The following is a 25,561-nucleotide window of genomic DNA, read 5'->3' on the forward strand; positions in this document are numbered from 1 at the left end:
GTAATAATACTTGTGTGGCCCATTAGGCCAAGTTTGAATATTAAAGTATCGGAAAAATAAAGGAGAGAAATGCGAATAAGGAAAGTAGCATATAAAATAACCCCGGAGGGTAATAAGTTTTAATACAAACAAAAGTCCAGACATAAGTTAAGGATAAAATTACAGAATAGAAAAATTACTCCTCCATGCGGGAGCCTTCATTCTCTTGCTCCTTATCAGCGCCTTCAGCATCCTTCGCAGGAGAAGCGGGAGGAGAAGCAGTGTTAGGATCCAAGATGCGATCATCTGGCTGAGGGGAGTTGAAGAGGGCATCTATGCTGTCCTCCGACTCAGCCTGCTCGGGACTTATAAAGTCCTTAGGGTCGACTAAGCCCGGGTGCTTCTCAGAAACCGCCTTTACGGCCGCATCCCATCCCTGAGTAAACTGTAGGGAATAAAGACCCTCATCATGAATCTCCATGAGATTCTTAAACTTGTCAGAATCCATGTAGTCATCAATGAGCTTATCCTTATCGCTCCTAAGTTTCACCAGCTCGGAATGAGCCTTAGCCAGCTCCTCTTTCTTCGTGTCCAGCTTCTTCTCCAGGACCTTGGCTCTCTCCTCCCATTTCTTCATCTCCTTCTCAAACCCATCTGAGTTACCCTTCCAGGACCTAACCTGGTGGAGGGCCGCCTGGAAGTAGGTATTACTCTGCAAAGAAATATGTATGAGTTAGCACAAGTTCGTTGAAATACGAGAAAGTTGGGATTCAAAGAAAAAGAGAAAAATGAAAGTTACCGCAGCTTGGGCTTGAGAACCCAGAAGCTCAATAGTCTCGATATCACTACCCGTAACAATGTCAGTAAAGTCATGGGTAATGATGGAATGGTACGACCAATCCTTAGCATGTTTGGTGGATCCAACCACCGTATCGCTCCTCCTGAAGCCCCAGTTAGGCCTGAAGGAATGTGCCTTAAGTGGAGGATCCACATCGTCCCCCAACTCGACCACCGGGACGTGGGGCTTAAGAAAAGAAGGACCGTCAGGTTTGCTCCTGGGGTCCTTGTTTAGCTTGGCCCTCTTCTGGCGGCCTGACTCCCCTTCCTTGGGCATGTTGACATTATTGATGGCCTCGCAAGCTAAAAAAGAAAGATAGAAAGAGTATTAAATTGCAGGGGAGATAAAACGTTACAATTAAAGGGAAGGAAAAATGGTTATCCAGTTATAAATTTACCCTTGTCACTGGCCTGAGAGAGACCGACTTTCTTCAAGGAAAACTCCTCTAAGAGGGTCCAGGTGTCTGTTTTCCCATCATCTGAAATTAAGGCTTGGTAGGCCACCTCTTCCTCATCAGATAATCTGATGCTACCTGGACTCTCATCTGACATTTTGCAAAAGGGCCTACGAAAGAGTGTGGCCCAATCACCCCCAGCCCAGGTCAGCCTCACAAACTCGTCCCTCCATTTGGGGTTGTTCTCAACTATGGAATTACTATCAAAGATATGAGGGATTTCGGGCCGTTGACGAATTAAAACCCAACCTGGTTGACTCATAGCGCTATTATAGAATTGGAAAACTTTCCTAAAGACAGCTACGGAAAGAGGAAAATTGTTTCTAAGACAAAGGACCATAAAACAGATAATGTTCCTCCAAGCGTTAGGAGGGAGTTGACAAGGGTTAATTTGTACATCGGCAAGCAAGCGAGGAATAAATTCATGGAATGGGAACCTAAGACCCGCGGTCAGGGCTCCTCGATAGATAAATAAAGTATCCCCCTCCCAATTACAAGTCCAATCCCCAGGGGCGGCTGGAGTGATCCTAAGGTGGGGTGGAAGTCTGTACAGGGTGTTCATGGACTCTATCCTACCATCTAACTCATGAAAGGTGTTACCATGGTTATACGAATCTAACTCAGATAGAGAGGGATATTCATCACCTCTCGAGTTAATCATATCAAGTAGGGAAGTATATGGAGATTGAATTTGAATGTTTGTACCTCTCTTAGAGACATTCATCTTCTGCAAACGAGCCAAGTCACGATCCGCCATTGATATGCTTTGATTGAAGGCTTGAAACCCACAAAAACCAGAAAGGTGGAGCTGCGGTGGCTGAGGACGCCGGAAATCGCCTTCTCAAAGGGAAAACTCTAGAGAGATTTATGAGAGAAAATGAGAAATGTGAAGTGAAGTGAGGATTCTCACTTCACACTACACTTATATAGGAGAAAAGCTCGGAATACGAGGCGTTTCTAGGCCCATTTAGCCAGGCCCAACCAAAAATCCCATCTACCAGAAATATCAGGAATAATCTAGAAGCTACTGTGGAAAATAAAGGGTCGAAAATCGACCAGAATTTTAAAATGGTTCGATCAGAGTCCTAATCGACAAAAAAAATCCTGATCGATACTTTATTTGAACAGAAGGAAAGAAATCCCCTAAGTTCGATCAGAGTCCTGATGGACGCCAAATAGGATCCTGATCGATACTTTTTTCGAACAGAAGGAAAGAAATCCCCTAAGTTCGATCAGAGCCCTGATCGACGCCAAACAGGATCCTGATCGATACTTTATTCGAACAGAAGGAAAGAAATCCCCTAAGTTCGATCAGAGTCCTGATCGACCCCAAAAAGGATCCTGATCGATATCTCATTCGAGCAAGAAGGAAGAAAAACACTAAGATCGATCAGAGTCCTGATCGACACAGAAGAGAATCCAGATCGATATTTCATTCGATCAGAATGGTAGAAAGCCACCTAGTTCGATCAGAATCCTGATCGAAATCGATCAGGAATCCTGATCGATTCCGCATAGATCCTGATCGAAGATCACGTCGACCAGAATGTTAGTTCCTGAGCTAGTTCGATCAGGATCCTGATCGAAATCGGTCAGGAATCCTGATCGATTTTCTATACATCCTGATCGATTTTAAGGCAGAAAATTAGGGAAAAATCCAGAAATTAAGGATAAATCCCAGAAATTAAGGATAAATCCCAGAAAATTAGGGAAAAATCCAGAAATTAAGGATAAATCCCAGAAAATTAGGGAAAAATCCAGAAATTAAGGATAAATCCCAGAAAATCAGGGAAAACCCCAGAAATTAAGGGAAAAATCCAGAAAATTAGGGAAAATCCAGAAATTAAGGATAAATCCCAGAAAATCAGGGAAAAACCCAGAAATTAAGGGAAAAATCCAGAAAATTAGGGAAAAAATTCCTGGAAATTAAGATAATTCCTGAATTAAAGGAAAAGTCGTTGTAAATGTGTAGGTCGCTCCACACTTTACGCAAAAACGAAACCCTGTAAGGGAATGAATAGACTTAACTTCTGCGAAACCTAATCAATGTTTCCCAAAAGTTGGGGGAAAAATGATAGGGATAAATAAATCCTGATTGTATAATTAAATATTGCAAGGTGTAGGGCTGCTAGGCCCAATAAGAAGATGTATGACATTCAGACCAAGAAGGTCAACACATTGATCAGGCCTGATGGACCAGATCAGGCCTGATGGAACAAAAACAAAGAAGACCCAAAAGCCCTGATTATTTATTTCGTAATTAATAAATAAAGGATGAAAACAACTTTTAAGATAAGTCCTAGTGGGGATATAAATCCTTGTAGATTGGCCTCAAGGGGACCTAAAAGGATAAGGAATCAGTTTCCTACTATCTAGGACTCCAAAGTTCATTCTAATTATGAGACTTGCCCACCAAGTCTCCTATACCAAGTCCAATTCAAGGACTCTCAACATCTATATAAGGGGTCTCGCCCCACAAATCAGAACTACGTTTTTTGGCTTGATTCTCTAATTCACAGATATACGTAGGCATCTCGTAAAGGCAGAATTAAGCTACGAAACACGAGAGCAGCCATTAAAGGCCTTGAGCTCCCGAATCTTAGTAATAAATACAGCAAATAATAACCTTAGTTTTTTATCCATAACACCTTTCTATACATTTTTAATGGCATTTTTGTAAATACCAATTTTTTATTCTGATTTTACAAAATTTATCCTAATGCATTTGTACGAGAAAATGTTATAATCTCAGGGTATTATTACCTGAGGTCATCCTCAGGTGCATGATTCTCTTACATCTATTAGAAAAAAATCAACCAAAGTTTGTCACCTTATTTTTGATTGTGTGTCCATCGAAATACCTTAACTTGTATATACTGTAAAACCTTGATAAATTAATACTTTCGGGATCATGAAAAATTATTAATTAATCGAAATATTAATATATCGATAAATTAATAATTAATTAATTTATCGATATAATAATAATTTATTAATTTATCGAAATATATTATTTAAAATTTTATAGCATATACAATTCTCATAATAATAATTTATTTTCATCTATTGAATACTTAAAATAATATTAAGAAATATTTATAAATTTAATTAAATTGAAAGGATTCACTTATTTAATTAGATTACATAATGTCCTGAAATTCTCAAAATGGTTCAGGCACGGCCGTATCTTTTCTATACCAGCCTTTCCTATTTACCACAACAATAAAAGAGACATTATTTAACTAAGTACACAGTTGGAGCCGTCTCACGAAAAGATGTCCTTAAAGCAACAATTACATTAGGCAATTTCCTCTTCTAATATGAACATAGTACGTCACAGCTCCATAATGCATTAAGAAAAATTTAAGATGAAATATAAGCCGACATCAATTTAAAAAAAAATCAGGTTACAATTGAGACTTACTATAAAAGTGCATCATATAAATCAATAATTTTGATGTAATATGTAATTATTAATTTATATATTATATGAAACTTATATGTATTAATAAAAAAATATTATCTTATAAATTTAGCGAATTATTAATTTAATATAAAGGGTTAGGCTCGGGATTACAAAATATTATTAATTTAACGAGATTATTAATTTATTGAGGTTCAACTGTATATTGAACCTGAGAGAGACTAATTTTTGGGAACTTGTGAGATTTCTCAGTTAGACTTATGCATACACCCGATGGACAGGACAAATTAATTTATTTTTTTCCATCACAATGCGCTCCCAGGATATATTCGTATTATTTTTCCACGAATAGGCTAATCAGGAGTATCATACAAATGTGTTTTATGTATTGCCTACCATGGTTTTTCTTGATGTTGGTTTTACTGCAGGGAAATATGGTTAAACGAACCGCAAAAAACCGATTGTCAAAAATCGACCGGAAAGAAAACCGGCAAGTAAATGACGGATTGTTTCACGATGGTTACGACTGTTTTAAACGATAAAATATACAATTAAACGTCGACAAATTAATATTCTATAAATTAATAAACTCGTTAAATTAATATTTATTATAACACGAGCCGGACCCTTTATACTAAATTAATACTCCCTCTACATCCAATTGTTTACATTTCAAAATTTTCCAAAAATAGTAAAGTTTTTATTATTTTTAAAATAACTACATCCACTACTTCTCTCCACTATATCCACTTTATACATATAACATTATTCGGTCCCACTACTTTACTCACTTTTTTAATTTTCATCCACGACTTTATCATTTTTATTAAACTCCGTGTCCAACCCAAATGTAAACATTTGGGAGGGACGGAGGGAGTAATTCGCTAAATTTATAAGATATTATATTTTTATTAATACATATAAGTCTCATATAATATATAAATTAATAATTACATATTACATCAAAATTATAGATTCATAAGATGCACTTTTATAATAAGTCTCAATTGTAACCTGTTTTTTTTAAAAGAGAAAATTATATAATTCTTGCTTAGTGACTCCACCTGTTACTTAGTTAAATAAGATCATTTTTATTATTGTGGTAAATAGGACCAAGATCGGAGATTGGCCTGATTTGAACTATTTTGAGAACTTGAAGACATTAGTAATATAATTAAATAAGTGAATCCTTTCAATTTACTTAAATTCATAAATATTTCTTAATGTTATTTTAAGTATTCAATATATGAAAATAAATTATTATTCTGAGAATTGTATATGTTATAAAATTTTAAATAATATATCTCGATAAATTAATAAATTATTAATATATCGATAAATTAATAAATTATTAATATATCGATAAATTAATAAGTTATTAATTTATCGATAAATTAATAATTTATTAATTTATCGATATATTAATATTGATTAATTAATAATTTTTTATGGTCCCTAAAGTATTAATTTATCGAGATTTTACGTATATACTAAAAAGAGTACAAATTATGACAAATGTCACAATTTTCTTAAAAAAACACACTTGTCATTCTCTGGATTAATTCAAATATATATTTTCAATTTAGTTGATATGTTAATACTTATATATTAATATTAATTATATTTTTCTCCCTCATCCCACTAATTCTTTCTCTTCCTTCTTTTTCAATTTTGTAACCTTGTGTCAAGTATCTATCAAATCTAAATTTTACCTCATATATATTTTATTTTATAGACGAGGAGAGGGTCCCTGCTTAAAATTAAGCAAATCTACCATTATCTATTTATATATTTTATATTTAAATTAATTATATATACAAAGTTATACTCATTATTTAAAATTGAACATATTTCGGTTATTAATTTTATCATTTTTATTATTTTCCTTAATTCTCTTTTTTACCCATTTTTACCTCCATTTTTATGGGTTTTTTAAATAAATATCCACGTTTTATAATTTTTTTTCGAAAATATTATCACTTTTTAAAAATATTTGCAAAACTACGTTCAACCATTTTTACAACCACGTTTGCAACTTGAATTTATAAAAAACAATTTGTAAAAATATGTTTTGTAAATTGCCCCCATATTTGCAACTTAAAATGCATTTTAAAATGCAATCTGGAATGCAATATAAAACAGTTACATAATTTAAACTAAATTGCAACATATTATGCAACATCGTATGTTTGCAAATATTTTCAGAATAAAATAACATTTTTGCGAATATTTTCAGGAGTTGGTAAAATCACAAATAATTTTACAAAAAAATATATTTTTGGTATTTTTTTTATTTCCACTAATTCTCCATTAGTCCTTTCTCTTCATTTCTTTCATTCCAATAATTCTCTTTTCTCACTATATCTCAAAATATCGACTCTCAATATTTTTATTAGAATTACTCATCAATTAAATTTATTAATTTTCTTAAATATTTTTTTCTTCTTTCCCCCTGATTTTCAATCCTTTTTTCTCTACTTTCACTACTTTTTTAATTTCACCATTTCACAATTTCTTCTCCGTCATCAATAGTATTCATTAAGATACTTGTGAGTCTATCTAATATTTATATTGTCAAAATATATTTATTACAATTTTTAATATTTGTGTATATACTATTTATTTTACGTATTATATTTATTAAACATTTAGGATTTTCGTTAAATCTTTTTGAAAAAGTCAGAATATGCTAATGATACTATTTAAATTAATTAAATTAACTCAAAATAAATTATTATTTAATGCGCCTAAAATCTATGTTACTAAATTTTTATTTTTATTTAAATAAATAAATTTGAAATAACCCGGAATTGCCCGGGATCTAATCCAACGGCACCTATTTTGATGATGTTTTAATAATAAAACCGATCATACAGGAAGGGTCGGTGGACATAGATAAAACCGATCAATAGTTCTAATAATTTTTATTTTTCCTAAAATTTAATAATTAAAAGTGATTTGGTGCATGTTGTAGCCTTGCAGCGACGTAGGTTAATTTGTTTGAAAGTCATAACCAACCAGTCGGTTGTGATTATACATGGAAAAATGATTCTGTATCCAAAAAATTGAATCGAAATTCATGAAATCGAGATTTGATCTGAAATATGAATTATATAATCTATTAATTATCGGAAAATTCAATTAAACTGATCCGAAAATTATCCAAACCGAAAACAATCTGAAATACTAAATCTGATTATAAATTAGAACATAACAAAACCGAATCATATATTAAACGAACCGAATTTAACCCGAAATAAGTAAAATTTATACTTAAGAGTATTTTATGTTCGTGATAATATAATTATTTAATTATAATATTTTGTAAAAGTAGATTACATTATATTAAAAGCACTACAATTAATAAAGTAATATTTTTTAAGTCTCAAAAAATGAAAATATAATTATATCATGATCCGAAAAAAACAAGGAACCAATGAAGTAAGTCATTCTGGAACTTGAAGAAGATGAGTTCTATACATTGGATGAAATGGATGAGTTGGATCAATTCATGGCTTATCTTGCAAGGAAATTCTCTAACATTAGAGTAAAGAAGCCAAATTTCTTCAAGAACAAGGGTCAAACATCCAACAAGGACAACAGCTGGAAGGGGAAAGCTCAGTACAACTCTGGTGGAAAAAGTGGCTACAAAACTGGATCTGTTGATAGATCAAAAATAAGATGCTACAATTGTGATGAACTGGGCCACTTTGTCACCAAATGTAAAAAGCCTAAGAAAGTGAAGAAGGATAAAGCCTATCTGGAGTTGGAGGCAAAGTATGAAGCTCTCTTGAAAAAGTAACAAGAAAAGCCTTACATTGCAGAAGACAAAAGTTTGGATGATACTGTTGATAAAGATGAGAATGAGGAGTTTGGAAACCATGCAGTATTGGCTCTTGAGCAAGGAGAATCATTCTCATCAAAATCTGAGGTACTAACTCTTACTACTATTGATTTAAATACAAGTCAATATAAAGAGACCGTTGAAAAGATGAGTATAGAGATGTTCAACATCCATACTACCATGGTGGCAGCTACTGAGGAGGTTAGTAGGCTGTCAAAAGCTAAAGAGAAGTTTGAGATTGAGAAGCAAGATTCAGAACTACAGCTTGTTGAGCTTGAAACTGTCCCAGTCTACCGAAACTTTCTTTCTGGAAAGCATTCTGAGAACTACTAGCGATAATGAAGAACAAGCTGAAGTGTGCTAATGAAATAGAAGATGTGTTGAGGGAAAAGATAGAGAAGAATGAAGTGAAGTTGAAGTCTTTTAGGAATGCTTCTCAGTTAGTTAGTCAGTACCATGAGAAGAACAAGACATGTGCTAATATAGCCATTGGCTTTGACTATGATGCCATGAACAACAACAAGAAAATTGAAGGTGACAGAGGAAAAACTATTGCAAATGAAGATGTCCCAGTTATACTGATAAATTTGAGTCACCTTTGTTCAAGGCATGGGAGGTTAATTTATGTGAGAATGAGATGGTAATTAAGCAGGAGCTTGCAGATGAGGATGTTAAAAAGAAAAATAATGAAAGCACTCATGTTGCTGAAATTAAAAAGAAGTCCATGGTCAATCAAGGTTCTAGGACACCTATCAAGAAAATTAAAACTGAGAATGCAGGAAAGAAAAAGAGGAACAGGAATGGGAAGGTTGGAGTAAACAAAAATAATAAATTTGCATTTGCTACAGATGTTGCCAGGAAACAATGCCAACAGTGTAGCTCTGTGAATCATCTAACTCACCTTCGTAAAAAGGTTGTTAGTAAGCCATGAGTGGGAGCATGCAAGTATATTGAAGCAAAGGCTGAAGATCCCTACTCATTCTGTGACAAGTTTGATTGCATTCCTTGCAACATGAAAGTAATGACAAGTTTTCACAAGTTGAGAGTAGACCTCAAAGAAGTTAACACTGGGTCTGAAGCTAAAAAGGAACATGCAAATCAATCAATGAACACTGTTCTTTCTGAATTATCAAACTCTACTTATGTTAAATCCGTTAATAAGAAGAAAGTACCCAACACTGCCTAGGTAGCTAAACACACTTAATCCTTATTGTGTGCAGGACACAATGAAGATAGTCATATGGATCATAGACGGTGGATGCTCAAGACATATGACAGGTGATAAGGACCTGCTATCACAATTTGAGTAACTTTTGGAGACAACAACAAAGGATTCACAATGGGATATGGTAATTTAGTTTCTGGAAATGTTGTTATTGAAGATGTAGCACTGGTGGCTGGTTTAGAAGTGAATCTCCTGAGTGTCAATCAATTCACAGATAGTGGATTCAATGTTTCATTTGACAAATGAGATTGTTCAATTATCAGCAAAAAAACTGATGAAGTTGTTTTAAAAGGAGCAAGAAAGGGAAGTTGTTTGTTGCAGACTTAGACTCAGCAAATAAGGATATAAAATGCTGCTTCTGCACTAAGACATCTGTTGAGAAAAGCAAGCTATGGTATAAAAAACTCTCTCATTTGAATTACAAGACAATCAATACCCTAGTGAAAAAGGAGTTACTGAGAGACATGCCAAACTTAGAGTTTGTTCAAAATGAAGTTTTTGAGGCTTGTCAAAAAGGCAAATGAAGAGATCAAGTCACAAAAACAAAACTATGAATTCTATAAGTGCACCTTTGCAACTCATTCACATGGACCTGTTTGGATTAGTTAATTTCTTATCTATTTCTAGAAAGAAATATGCACTTGTGATGGTGGATGACTACTCAAGGTACATATGGGTAGAATTTATGCATTCCAAGGATAAAACTTCACACATCATAATTGAACACATCAAGAAAATTGAGAAGCATGCTGAAGATCAGAGCTGTGTAAAAATATTGAGGAATGACAATGGCACATAATTCAGGAATGTAATTCTTCATGAATTCAGCAAAGACAAGGGCATTATTCAAGAGTTCTTAGCTGCAAGAACACCTTAGCAAAATGGGATAGTTGAGAGAAATAATAGAACACTTGTAGAAGTTGCTAGAACAATGTTGCAAGATGCCAAATTGCCAACACATGGGGGTGAATTTGCTTTGGATTATTTTTAAGCTTTTTAAACTATTATGGAAGTAGTGAACAAAGTAATCTAACTTATAGAGATAATATGTTTCAACAGGAATAATAAAACATGCACATGAACACACTATCTTTCAAAACTCACTTAATTTATATTAAAATCAAGTATGTTTTGCTAAAAATTTCTGGGTTCTTTGTTGACAAAGAACTCAGCTTCTTTCTTGAGAGAGTTACAAGTTTTTTGATCTATTTGTTACTACTAAAACAAAGCATCCAGTGTTCACTTTATAGAACAGTAAACACAGGTTTTACACAATATGCAATAGCATGTACTAAAACCTACTCTAAGTTAACTAAAACTTTCTATTTCTAGATTACTGTATCTTTGCAAATCGTGCATGTCAGTGACTTTACTTTGTCAGTTAATCTTGGCCTTTGATCTTGTGCTCTTCAAGCTGCTTTTGTAGACTTTTCAAATCAGTGATTGATTTGTTTGTTGATTGATAATCTTGGATATGTAACTGGTTTGCATTCTATACTTGAGTTTTACATCGAGATCTCCAATTTGTTATATAAAGAACTCGACTTCTCGATAAGTATAATGGCTTATCGAGATCTCTTATTACTCTATAGTTTTTTTTGACTTATCGAAGTCTCTGAGTTCTCTATAAGAGAATTTGGCTTGTCGAGATCTCTGAATTTCTGCATTTAGAAAGGACTTGTCGATATCTCTGAAATCTTTATAGGCATATTGACTTATCGATATCTCTGAGATCTTGAAAGGCATATGGCATAGCCTATTTGTATATTCGAGGATTTAACTCAACTCAAATAAGAATGTAATAAGTAAATAGTGGATCTATCGTCAGAGAGATCTCATATAGTAACATCTGTCAAAGGGTTAAGAAACATTATTCATCTACAGACTTGAAGACTTAATTCACTGGAAGAAGCTCAAGAAATTGATCAAGCCTCAGTGATATAAATCAGTATTGTGGATTTAATCAAATGACAGAGATCTCGTCAGGGTATCAATTAATTACAAGGATTTAGTCTGAAGAAAATCAAGAGTATCAAGGTCAAGACTTGAAGAAACGTCACGGAAGTTAGTCACTCATGAACCAGACAGTACATCGAGTGTCAACATTGAAGTGGTGGAATTGATCATACTTGACACTAATTTTCAGAAGATTTTCAGAAGAATGGTTGCTGCTCAAGATTAATATTAATTCTCTATCAATTAATTAAGTCATATAATTTAATTAAGAAAATAAATTATATCTGCAAAGATTAATTTATTGATTAATTGAATTAATTGATTAATTAATTCAGAATTAATATTAAGGATTTTCAGAATTATTATTAGATTAAAATCTATTAATAATTCAGTAAGACAATTTGATTTGAACTACTATGACAATCGGTATGACAATTGATAGTCATACCGAAAGTCTTGCTAGTTCATTCTGATTGTCTTGCTAGCTATTGGGATTGTCTTGCTAGTTCAAAAGGATAGTCTCACCGAAAGTCCTACCAGTTCAAATGGATTGTCATACCAGTTCATTTGATTGTCTTGCCGAAAGTCTTGCTGAGTAAACTAGATGGTTTTGTTTACTTAAACAACAAAACACAGAAGAAGACAATAATGCAACAATTCAACAAAAACACAAGTCAAGAACTCAGCAGAAAACAAAGGCTCAACATTTTATTTTTCATCTGCTTTATTCAAGATCAAAATTCTAGATTGAAAAGTTAAATTCAATCCACTAGAATTATTTATCTTGTTCTTGTGTATCAATCTAGCGGATTAAAATCCCTAGAACTTAATCTCAAATCGCATTTAGCATTTGATCTTTTAATTGCAAAAATAGAAAAAGTTCATGTCGAATTTATTCTAGATTTGTAATAATTGATTTGAGATTAATCCCTTGTAACCGATACCGTAGTTGTAACACCTTTCAAGTTTAATAAAAGTTTTATTTAACTTGAATTTTGTTTCACTTTTTTATTCCGCATTTTATTTGCTTAAACGGTATTGTTTGCATTCAACCCCCCTTCTACAAACAAATTGGGACCTAACAATTGGTATCAGAGCCTTCTGATTAACATACAAATCTAGATCCTAGACTTTTGTGTTTCTTTCACTTCTTGAATTTTTTATTCACTCAAAAAAAATTCATAATGACTACACAAAAAGTTGGAACCGTTAAAATTCCACTTTTCGATAAAGAAAATTATGTTATGTGGAAGAAGAAGATGGTACTGTTTTTACAAGTTGCTAATCCCAAATATTTGCAAGTGTTAAAGAAGGGTCCAAAAATTCCTATGGTTATTGAACCAGAGGTAATAGAAAATGATGTGGTGATCACCAAAGCGAGAACTTATGTGAAAGATCCTGAGGACTTCTCTCCTGCTGAAATAGAAGAAGCCTCCCTGGATGCTAGCCTTCAATTAATCTTAGTAGATTCCCTTAATCCCTTGATGAATAGACATGTGATGAATTGTAAAGATTCCAAACATATCTGGGAAACTATTGAGATTATTAATGAAGGCACAGAGGAAGTTAGGGAGAACAAGATAGAAATCCTAACCTCTGAGTATGAATACTTTAAATCCAATCCAGGGGAAGGAATCACTGAAGTGTTTGAGAGGTACAATACATTGATCAACAACCTGAACATTAATGGTAAATACTATTCCATCAGGGAGGTCAACAAAAAGTTCCTCTTAACACTGCCAACTCATCTCGAACATAGAATCACTGCCATAAGAGAAGCAAGAGATCTGAGTGAGATTTCTTTGGAGAGGCTCTATGGTGTGTTAAAGACTTATGTGTTGGAGCAGATTCAGCAGAAGGAAGTTTACGGGAAAGGAAGAGTGGTCAGCACGTCTACTGCTCTAGTAGCTGATGAACAACAACAACCACAATATCAACAACAATCTCAACAGTCAGAAAGAATGGTACAGTCTTCCAAGGTTGAAGATAATGTGATAGTAGCAGAATTTGATTCTCCTACTACAAATCAATCAGGAGATGATTATTATTCTTTGGAAGAACTGGAGCAATTGGAGGATGAGTCAATGGCCCTGATTGTCAAGAGATTCTCAAATGTCAGATTCAAAAGGAATCCCAAGTTCAAGTACAAGTCCAACTACAACAGATTTCAGAAAGGTGGATCTTCATCCTCTAACACCAGCAGTGGTGGGTATAAAACAGGGATGGTTGATCGAAGCACCATTCGATGCTTCAACTGCAATGAGTTGGGACACTTTGCCACAGAATGCAGGAAGCCAAAACAAGCTAGGAAGAACTCTTACGAGTCTAATCAGAAGAGTAAATCTGAAAGGGCTTACCTGGCAAAGGGAAGAAGCTGGGATGATACTGACAGTGAAGATGAAGAAGTTGGGAATCTTGCTCTCATGGCTTGTGATGCAAGCACCTCATCGTCAAGAAAAGAGGTAAAATTTACTGATGCTGAATTAGTTTATCATCTAGGAGGTTCCTTAGATTGTGCTCGTCGTGATAATGAATTGTTAAATCAACAAATCAAAAACCTTGAGAAAGAGGTTAATGAATTAAGACTTGTGCACATTAATCAAGATAAATTAAAAGAACAAGTGTCTTTTCTAGAGAATAGAGTTGACTGTTATAGACAACTTGAAACTATTCTCAAAGACAAGATCACTGGTCTTGAGGCTAAGGTTAAGGCTTACTTTAATTCTTGTTCGAAGTCCAAAGAGTTTTACAATAAGCAAGCTGTTAATCAAACATCTGGAATAGGTTATGATTACAATGCTGCTATTGGAAAATTAGGCATAAACTCCCCTCCTCATGTCTGTGCTAAAGGCAGGGAAGTACCACATGTGCTTAAGGGTGTTGATGAACCCCTCTATAAAGAATCAATTGCTGAACCATTTGATGAGACCTCTTTTATTATTCAAGAAGAAATCCGTGCTGAAGATAATGCTAATGAGAAAGCTGTCTCCAAGTCAAGTGTGTCAAAAGTTCCAGTCAAGGTTGTGAAAGCAACTGAGACTAACTCAGACACACATGAGTTGGATAACACAAATGCCATGTCTACCATGCATAAGTTGCCTATTGTTAATCCCTCTCATAAAGCATGTGGTGTTCCTGATTGTATGTCTTGTGCTTTTAATCTGATGTTTGCTTATTTTAATGGTAAGCATGTTTCTAATTATAAGACTACTCCTCGTTAGCATGTGAATAATAGAAAGCATGATAGGTCTAAGACTGCTAGTCCTCCTAAAGCTAGAAAGGAGACATTTGTGCCTAAGCCTAAACAGAAATTTGTCAAGGCTGTTCACAAGGTCAAATGTTCAGTCATTGAGAACGTTGAGAATATTAAAATTAAGAATGTTGTTTTGCCTGATAAAGGCCAATTTTATAAATATGCCGGACCCAGCCAAGCTTGGGTTCCGAAGAAGGTCTAATCCATTTGTATTGCAGGGCATTAAACAGGTACAACCGGTAGTGTAGATTCTTGACAGCGGATCGTCAAGACATATGACCGGGGATAGAGCCCTGCTATCAAATGTGGTTGAGAAAGCTGGCCCAGTGGTTACCTTTGGAGATAACAGCAAAGGTTTAACGGAGGGATATGGCTGTTTGCTAGCTGGAAATGTTATCATTGAAAATGTATATATTGTGCAAGGACTTGAACACAATCTGCTTAGCATTATTCAGTTTTGTGACAACGGCTACAATGTTTTATTCGACAAGCTGAAGTGTCAGATTCTGCACAAGAAAAGTGAAAAACCCTCCTTAATGGGAATCCGGAAAGGAAATCTGTTCGTAGCTGACATGAACTCTGGAAGCAATCCTGAAGTCAATTGTTTCTATGCAAAGGCATCGTCAGATGAGAGTTGGCTATGGCACAAGAGACTTTCTCATCTCAATTTTAAAACCATGAATTCTCTTGTAAAAAGAGAATTGGTAAGAGGTCTGCCTTAGCTGGAATTCTCTCCAGAAGGACTATGTGAGGCTTGCCAGAAAGGAAAGTCAAAGAAAGCAAGTCACAGAGGCACTGACACATCTTTCATAACTGGTGTTCTGCAATTATTGCACATGGATTTATTTGGACCAGTTAATGTCCTTTCGATGTCAAAGAAGTGTTACTGTCTTGTGATAGTTGATGACTATTCCAAGTATACGTGTGTTTTATTTCTTCACTCTAAGGATGAAATACCACAAGTTGTGATTGATCATGTCAAGATGATTGAGTTAGATTCTAACGTCCCTGTTAGAGCAATAACGTCCCTGTTAGATTCAAGTCAACATGGCAACAACTCAGGGGGAGATGCTGAAGGATCATCTAGTAGGACACAACATCACAATGAATTTCAAGGCGAATCATCAAGATCAAATCTTCCAAGACAGACTGTCTGGAATAAAGATCACCCTTTTGAGTTGATTATTGGTGATCCAGATGTTGGAGTCAGAACTAGACGTGCTACTCAAAATGAGTGTCTGTTCTCAGGATTTCTTTCTGAGATGGAACCTAAGAAGATTGAAAAAGCACTAACTGATCCAGATTGGGTGATTGCTATGCAAGATGAGCTCAATCAGTTTGAAAGTCAACAAGTCTGGAAACTAGTACCTAGACCTACACACTAGATGAAGATGGTGTGGTTACAAGAAACAAGGCAAGACTGGTAGCAAAAGGGTATTCTCAAGCTGAAGGCATTGATTATGATGAAACCTATGCTCCAGTGGCTAGACTAGAGGCCATCAGGATATTTCTGGCATTCGCAGCATTCTCAAACTTTAAAGTTTATCAAATGGATGTCAAGAGCGCCTTTCTGAATGGAAAGCTGGATGAAGAGGTATATGTAGAGTAACCTCCTGGTTTTGAAGATCCAAATCATTTGGATTTTGTCTTCTTTCTTTTCAAGGCTATATATGGGCTAAAACAGTCTCCAAGAAAATGGTATGACACTCTCTCTGAATTTCTTATTGAAAATAGCTTTATTAGAGGTGTCATAGACAAAACTCTCTTTTCTAAAAAACATAAGAATGATACTATATTAGTCCAAGTCTATGTGGATGATATAACATTTGGGTCTACTAATGATAATCTCTGTAAGAGATTTGCTAAGTTAATGCACAGCAAGTTTGAAATGAGCATGATGGGAGAGCTGAAGTTCTTTCTTGGATTACAAGTAAATCAAAGGTTAGATGGAACATTTATTTGTCAGACCAAGTATCTCAAGGAACTCCTCAAAAAGTACAATCTAGAGGATTCTGCATCAGCAAGGACTCCATCAACTACAGCTGTCAAGCTTGGACCATGTGAAAACTCCATTAAGGTAGATGTCACAAGCTACAGAGGTATGATTGGCTCGTTACTCTATCTTACTGCAAGTAGACCAGATATTATGTATGCTACATGCTTATGTGCAAGGTTCCAAGCGGATCCTAGAGATATTCATCTCGTTGCTGTTAAACGAATCTTAAGATATCTTAAGGGAACACCAAATCTAGGTATTTGGTACCCTAAAGAATCTGGTTTTAACCTTGTTGGATATACAGATTCAGATTACGCAGGAAGTGTTGTTGATAGGAAAAGCACCTCAGGAAGTTGTCAATTCCTAGGAAGCAGGCTAGTCTCATGGTACAGCAAGAAACAGCAAACAGTTTCCAACTCAACGGCCGAGGCTGCATATATTGCTGCTGGAAGCTGCTGTGCTCAGATCTTGTGGATTAGGAACCAGCTACGGGACTATGGCTCTGTATTGAACAAAATTCCTATTTTATGTGATAATACAAGTGCAATAGCCATCACCAACAACCCTGTGCAGCACTCGAGGACAAAGCACATTGACATCAGGTATCATTTTATTAGAGAGCACGTCATGAATGGTACTGTTGAACTATTCTTTATTCCAACAGAAGAACAAATAGCAGATATTTTCACTAAACCACTTGATGAATCCACATTTACCAGATTAGTTGGTAAATTGGGCATGTTGAATAGTTTTAGTGATTAATTTAGTTAATATCTGAGATCTGTTCTTGAATGAATTTACAAATAAATTTTTCATAAATGAAAAATTCATTTGCAAATTTGGTTTATCATTCTATCATATTTCTTGCTTATTTCTATGGAATTTTTATTATCTTATTTGTTTTATTTACTCGACTTGTTAACTTCAAATATCTCAGAATATTTTATTTTCTCTAAAAATATTTTTCTATGAATTTTATTTGCTAAAATTCAACAGAAATCTATTTTTGAAATAAAAATAATTAATTCTGAAATATTGTCTTTGTTTTTGTAAATATTTTCTGAATTTTTACTATTAATATAAGACTTTACTTCAGTTTTCCATATTTGTTAATATATTCTGTAAATAATATATATAGTCTTTCTACTGGAATGACAATCGGCAAGACAATTAAAATTGTCTTGCTGAAAATCATTTCAGTACACATGTATATATAAATCTGTTAATACTTATTTTTTCTTATTCTAGAATGACAATCGGCAAGACAATTGAAATTGTCTTGCTGAAAGTCATTTTAGTAATAATGATTGGTTATTTTAAAATCAGATTAATTTTATAACTGGCAAGACAATCGGTATGACTATTGATTGTCATGCCAGTAATAAAATTAATATCAGAATTATATTGTTTTATTTTGTACTGGTATGACAATCGGTATGACTATCAGATTGTCATACCAGTTATTTATTTTTATTTGTTTTGTTTTATTTGTTTTTTTTCTGTCTTTAAGCTGGTGTGACAATCGGTATGACAATCGGTATGACAATCCGATTGTCATACCAGTTATACTACTTAACATGTTTTTGTGTGTGTTTTTAGGTTCATCAGTTCATTTTCTTCAGTTTTTCAAAAAAAAATAAATAAAATTTCAACAGTTTTTTTTCTCTCTTCTCTCTCTTCGATCAAAAACAATTTCAACTGCCTTTGATTCTCCTTTGCTCGAGTCTTTACTCAGCAATCTAAATCATCACTCCTGTGATATATACTTACATATATATATACATACAGGAGTGCTGCCAAAATTTTTTCAATTTTTTTTAAATCATTGTGTTTGTTGATTTTGGGTATTTTTGATTTAAATTTTAATTTCTGTTTTGTGTCTTTTGGCTTTTCAAATCTGCGTTTGTGAGTTAAGAATTTTGACGAGATACATTTCTGTCTAAATTTTTTGATTATAATTAATTTAATTCGAATTATTAAATTAATTTAATTAATTCGAATTTTCTTAATATTATTCTTAAAATTCTGAAAGTGTGTGTCTTATTATTATTTTAAATGGCTCTCAATTTCCAAATTGTCGCGCATAATCAGGTTGGTTATTTTAATCCGGAAAAATGTGATGTGGAAAAATTTAAGCCTTGGATTAGATTTTTAAATGACCATTCGATTGTTAGCTCTGCTATTAAATCAAATGTGATTTTAAATGTCGATCTGCTTAGACTGATTTGCACAACCTCTACTGTGGCCGATGATTCAAAATCTTTTTCATTCACCGTGGCAAACACACAGTATGTGGTTGATGAAACAGTAGTCAATCAGGCGTTAAATTTTCCATTGGACAATTTCTGTAATTTACCCTCTGAAAATGATATCACAAACTTTTTCCATGCTATTCACTATTAGGGGGTGATCAATTTAACCAAACTTTCTAAATCCAATTTGGTGTCTGAATGGGATATTTTCTTCGATACACTTTCTAAAGTGTTTGCCAACTGCACTAAATCCAACTTTCACAACATCACTTCCACTCTGCAGTATATTGGTCTTGCGGTTGTTTTCAATCAAAGGATCAATTTTGGCAAACTACTTTTTCCCATTCTCTTGAGACGTCTCACTACTGCTTTACGTGATTATTCTACAAATCGTAGGGTATCATGTTACTATGCTCGTTTTCTCATGCTTATAGCAGATCATCTTCTCACACCTGAGCACAAAGCCCTTTTTGCTAACTCCGCAGTAACCGAACCCCCTCCGGTAAGCAAAAAGATTTACACCCGCCAAGACACAACCTTCAAATTCATGCAAGTTCCAGTACTTGTATCTGCTTTCATGGCCACCTATATTCCTTTACCTATTTTCAATCTTCCCGGTCATGAACAACAACCTCAACCTCCAGTGGTTCAAGCCACCCAGGCTCCTCCAACATCAGATGCTCTTCCATTACAGGTAGTAATTCCTCACCCTCACTCCACTTCTACTTCTGTTGAAAGACCCCCAGTGGTTGATAGGGCTGACCATGAAGTTGTAGAACCACAGCTTCAATCCTAGGTCATAGAGCCAAACACAGAGTCACATTCTATCTCAACCTCTCCCCCACTGTCTAAAATGTTACCCAGAAGATTAATAGAAAGTAGTGCATTGTTAAATGTGAGTGAACCCTCAGCTCTGCCTCCTCCAAAGAAAAGAAGAACTTATACTGAGGCATCTGAAAGCCCATCCTTGTCCTCCCAACAGGACATGGACTTTGAAATGGCCAATGAACAGTTACTAGAGACATTCTCTCAACAGGATGAATCTATTGAAATTCGCCATAGGGCCATGGCATATTGTACTGAGTCAAACACAATTCCATTACTCACAATGGAACCATACATACCCACAGATGATACTCAGGACACAGAGCGAGGAGCGCACATAGAATCTGTTACAGTGCCTGCCATAGTTACGGCAGAAGAGCAGTTACATGCTTCTGAGGGAAAATCTGACTCTCAGCCACCCTTAATAGAGTCATTTTCTCCCCTCCCAGATCAAACACCTCTGGCTCCTTCAAGGGATTCTCCACTCGCAGATTTATCTGGAGAAAGTGGAGGGCAACTCGGTCAATCTATCCCTAAAGCAATTCAGACATCTATTTCACAAGAAATGATAGGTTTGACTGAGGATCGGGACTCGCGAATTCCCATTGCACCACCACTGACCTCTCTTGAAGAGGCTAGGGTGATTTTAACTGCAGGTACAGAAGAACAGCAACAGGAAGATTCCTCACGAGCAATTATATTGAGAGAAACACAAGCACGTGAGGCGAGTGAACCAAACACGAGTGAAATTCAGGTGAGAGCACACATAGACACTGATACTGTAAACCTGTTAGCTCAAATTGCTGCCCTAAAAGAAGAACTTGCTAAAAGCCAAGCTGAAGCTCAAGCATTCAAAGCACAAGTGGTTGAACGGTCTTCTTCTTCCACCTCTGTCAACAATCAGATGGCACTCATAAGGAATGATATCTCAGATCTCAAGAACACTGTCACACCAAAGCTCAATTCCATTCAGGAAACTCCAACTTTATCAGCTGATGACATTTTTGACTTCTGCTCTCTACATACAAGGATGACTTCTCTTGAAGATTTGGTTGAAATGAATCATTCACTGGATTCCTCTAGATTTCTGAAGATAGAGACAGGTATGGAACATCTGAATGAAGGGATGAAGCACCTGTACTACATGATCAAAAATTCTCACTGTCCCAATGAAGAACAAAGGACTTACTCTGAAGGGCCATCTGGTGGAGGCTCAGGCTCGGGAGGTGATGGAGGTCATGGAGGATCTAAGGGAAAATCAGTAGAGGATCTCTCAACTAAGGGGGAGAAGAAAGGGAGTAGTGGAAAGGGGAAAGAAAAAGATACCTCTGCTGGGGACAAAGGAAAGGCTGATGATGTATATTACAGTGGAGAACAGGATGACTTTGATATTTTTGACATTCCCACTGAACCAGTCTTGGAAGATAAAGATGGTTTATTTGAAGCTGAAGAGGAAAGTGATTTTGGAGAATGGGAAGAGGAAGCTACAGTGGATCCTATCTTTGAGAAAGAGTTTCAGCAGCAGCAGTCAGAGATGAAAAGAAAAGAAGCTGAACTCAAAAAGGTCTCCCAGATCATTGACAAGAGGAAAGACATACAAAGAACAGAAACTCTTCAAAAGCAACGTCTTCATGACATTAAGGCTCAAGAAAGGAGAAGAGATGTCAGACTGAAGATTGGTGAAAAATGGGATGAAGCTAGGAGAGTACTTGATATGCCTCAGCTGAGCACTAACAATGATAGACAGTTCCTACATCTTCTTGACAAGCTGGAAATCTCAAATCCTAACAATGACATGTACATGAATGCTATCAAGACTGAAGTCTCAAGGATCACAGCTGCTTTTGATAGATCCCTAAATGAGATGAGCATTTTTGTATATTGTCAGAGTGAAGGATCTTTCAAGGTGTCACTTCATCTGTTTGAGAATCGTTCTTTGTCAGAGATTTGGGTTCTTCTCAACAAGGTAAAAAGAAGCTCAGAATTGAATGAAGTTCTTCGAGAAAGGCTTAAAGAGTTTGCCAGCAGGGCTAGTCCTCAAGTGGTCAACAATCCTCATCAGGTGAGATTCTTTAAGTCTGATTGTCTTCAAATCTGTCAGCTAGATGTACAATCTCTTAAAGACTACTCAGCTAAGCATTTGGTCTGGATGGAACATCATTTAAGAACTGTTGGATACTCATCCATGTTGAAGACTCAAGCTGCTGATTTGATTCAAGCTTATTGTGAAAAGAATATTAAAAGGTACAATCAGATCAAGAATAAGCTGAAGTCAGTTGGAGTTCAACCAGTCAGACCAACAAGCTTCACTTCAGAAAAGGATCGTGTCTTTGACAAAGAGTTGCTTCAAGATTTAGAAGAAGGTGAAGTCAGAAGAGAAGACAACTGAAATCAATTAGCTCAAAACTCAATGTAATATGATTAGAGCTTTATGAATCAAGATAGTCTAATGTAGTTATATGTTCACGCTAGAGGAACATCTATCTTGTATTCACTTGTAAATTTCTTTTGGAATCTGGAAAATGTTAAATATAATCCAGAACTTTTCTGCTATTTACTTTGCATTTCTGTTTATATCTTTTTCTTATTTGTTAGTTGAGTTATCCTCTAGGTATTTGTTGTTATTGTCTAACAAGCAAATAGGGGGAGATTGAAAGGCATATGGCATAGCCTATTTGTATATTCGAGGATTTAACTCAACTCAAATAAGAATGTAATAAGTAAATAGTGGATCTATCGTCAGAGAGATCTCATATAGTAACATCTGTCAAAGGGTTAAGAAACATTATTCATCTACAGACTTGAAGACTTAATTTACTGGAAGAAGCTCAAGAAATTGATCAAGCCTCAGTGATATAAATCAGGATTGTGGATTTAATCAAATGACAGAGATCTCGTCAGGGTATCAATTAATTACAAGGATTTAGTCTGAAGAAAATCAAGAGTATCAAGGTCAAGACTTGAAGAAACGTCACGGAAGTTAGTCACTCATGAACCAGACAGTACATCGAGTGTCAACATTGAAGTGGTGGAATTGATTCATACTTGACACTAATTTTCAGAAGATTTTCAGAAGAATGGTTGCTGCTCAAGATTAATATTAATTCTCTATTAATTAATTAAGTCATATAATTTAATTAAGAAAATAAATTATATCTACAAAGATTAATTTATTGATTAATTGAATTAATTGATTAATTAATTCAGAATTAATATTAAGGATTTTCAGAATTATTATTAGATTAAAATCTATTAATAATTCAGTAAGACAATTTGATTTGAACTACTATGACAATCGGTATGACAATTGATAGTCATACCGAAAGTCTTGCTAGTTCATTCTGATTGTCTTGCTAGCTATTGGGATTGTCTTGCTAGTTCAAAAGGATAGTCTCACCGAAAGTCCTACTAGTTCAAATGGATTGTCATACCAGTTCATTTGATTGTCTTGCCGAAAGTCTTGCTGAGTAAACTAGATGGTTTTGTTTACTTAAACAACAAAACACAGCAGAAGACAATAATGCAACAATTCAACAAAAACACAAGTCAAGAACTCAGCAGAAAACAAAGGCTCAACATTTTATTTTTCATCTGCTTTATTCAAGATCAAAATTCTAGATTGAAAAGTTAAATCCAATCCACTAGAATTATTTATCTTGTTCTTGTGTATCAATCTAGCGGATTAAAATCCCTAGAACTTAATCTCAAATCGCATTTAGCATTTGATCTTTTAATTGCAAAAATAGAAAAAGTTCATATCGAATTTATTCTAGATTTGTAATAATTGATTTGAGATTAATCCCTTGTAACCGATACCGTAGTTGTAACACCTTTCAAGTTTAATAAAAGTTTTATTTAACTTGAATTTTGTTTCACTTTTTTATTCCGCATTTTATTCGCTTAAACGGTATTGTTTGCATTCAACCCCCCTTCTACAAACAAATTGGGACCTAACAATTGGTATCAGAGCCTTCTGATTAACGTACAAATCTAGATCCTAGACTTTTGTGTTTCTTTCACTTCTTGAATTTTTTATTCACTCAAAAAAAATTCATAATGACTACACAAAAAGTTGGAACTGTTAAAATTCCACTTTTCGATAAAGAAAATTATGTTATGTGGAAGAAGAAGATGCTACTGTTTTTACAAGTTGCTAATCCCAGATATTTGCAAGTGTTAAAGAAGGGTCCAAAAATTCCTATGGTTCTTAAATTTGCATGTTAGATGAGGATTGAGATGTGGAGAAAGTAGAGACCCCAAAGTTATCCTTCACAACCTTTTTAATTTCTTTCATGAGCAAGGCTAAAGGAGTGTATCTGCTAGAGTACATCTGATCCAGCTTCAGTCTTGTGTAATTGGAGTGAGTGATATATTTTTGAACTTGGTGATGCAGGGCTACAAATGAGGTTCTTGAATTTTTGACACTAGATTCCACTCCACTTAGATCATACCTTGCCATTTGATCAACAAAAATTGTGAATTTATTATTGATCTTTTTCTGGGAAGGAATGATTTGGTCCATCTTTTCTCTGACCATCTTCATTATCTTGTCCAGATGCCCAGTTAAGGTAATTTGACGTGCTCTTCCAAAGTTATGGAAAGCTTTGATTTGAGGCTTGTATACTTCATTTACTGCAACATAAACTTCCTGTGGAGATATGGATCTAGACCATAAATATCGATTATAGAACCATAAACACTGGTTATTACACAACATGCAACATCATGTACTAAACCCTATTTATAGATAATCAAATCTTTCTATTTCTAGCTTAGTGAATCTTTGCTAATCTTGCACGCCCGTGACTTTACTTTGCCAGTTGATCTTGGCCTTTAATCTTGTACTCTTCAAGCTGCTTTTTATACACTTGTCAATCCAACTGATTGGATTGTTTGTTGATTGTTAATCTTAGATATTGAACTAGTCTGCAATTTGCACTTTGAGTTTTACCTCGAGATATCCATTTTGGTATATAGAGAACTTGACATCTCGATAAGTACAATGACTTATCGAGATCTCTCATTACTCTATAATTGTTTTAACTTGTAGAGGTCTTTGAGTTCTCTATAAGAGAATTTAGCTTGTCGAGGTCTCTTATCTTCATGTCTTCACTTTGGCTTATCGATATCTCTGAGTTCTCTAGTGACTAATTGACTTGTCGATAACTCAGAGTTCTCTAGTGATATTTGACTTGTCGATATCTCTGAGTTCTCTAGTGAAGTTTGACTTGTCGATATCTTTGATTTCTCTAGTGAATAAATGACTTGTCAATATCTCCAATATTCATGTCTTCAATTTGGCTTGTCGATATCTCTGAGTTCTCTAGTAGCTTTCCTGACTTCTCTATAAGTCATTCTGGAGTTCTCGAATGACTTCTCTATAACAGTAAATCTGTGACTTGTAGAGATCTTGACTTAGAACATTTTTCTCAAAATAGATTAATTCAACTCCAAGCTTCTTCATAATTCTTCTGAGGCATGATCCTATTGATCTTCTTGCAGATAGAATTCTTAG

This window comes from Apium graveolens, chromosome 7 (genome assembly GCF_009905375.1).
Source record: "Apium graveolens cultivar Ventura chromosome 7, ASM990537v1, whole genome shotgun sequence".
NCBI lineage: Eukaryota > Viridiplantae > Streptophyta > Magnoliopsida > Apiales > Apiaceae > Apium > Apium graveolens.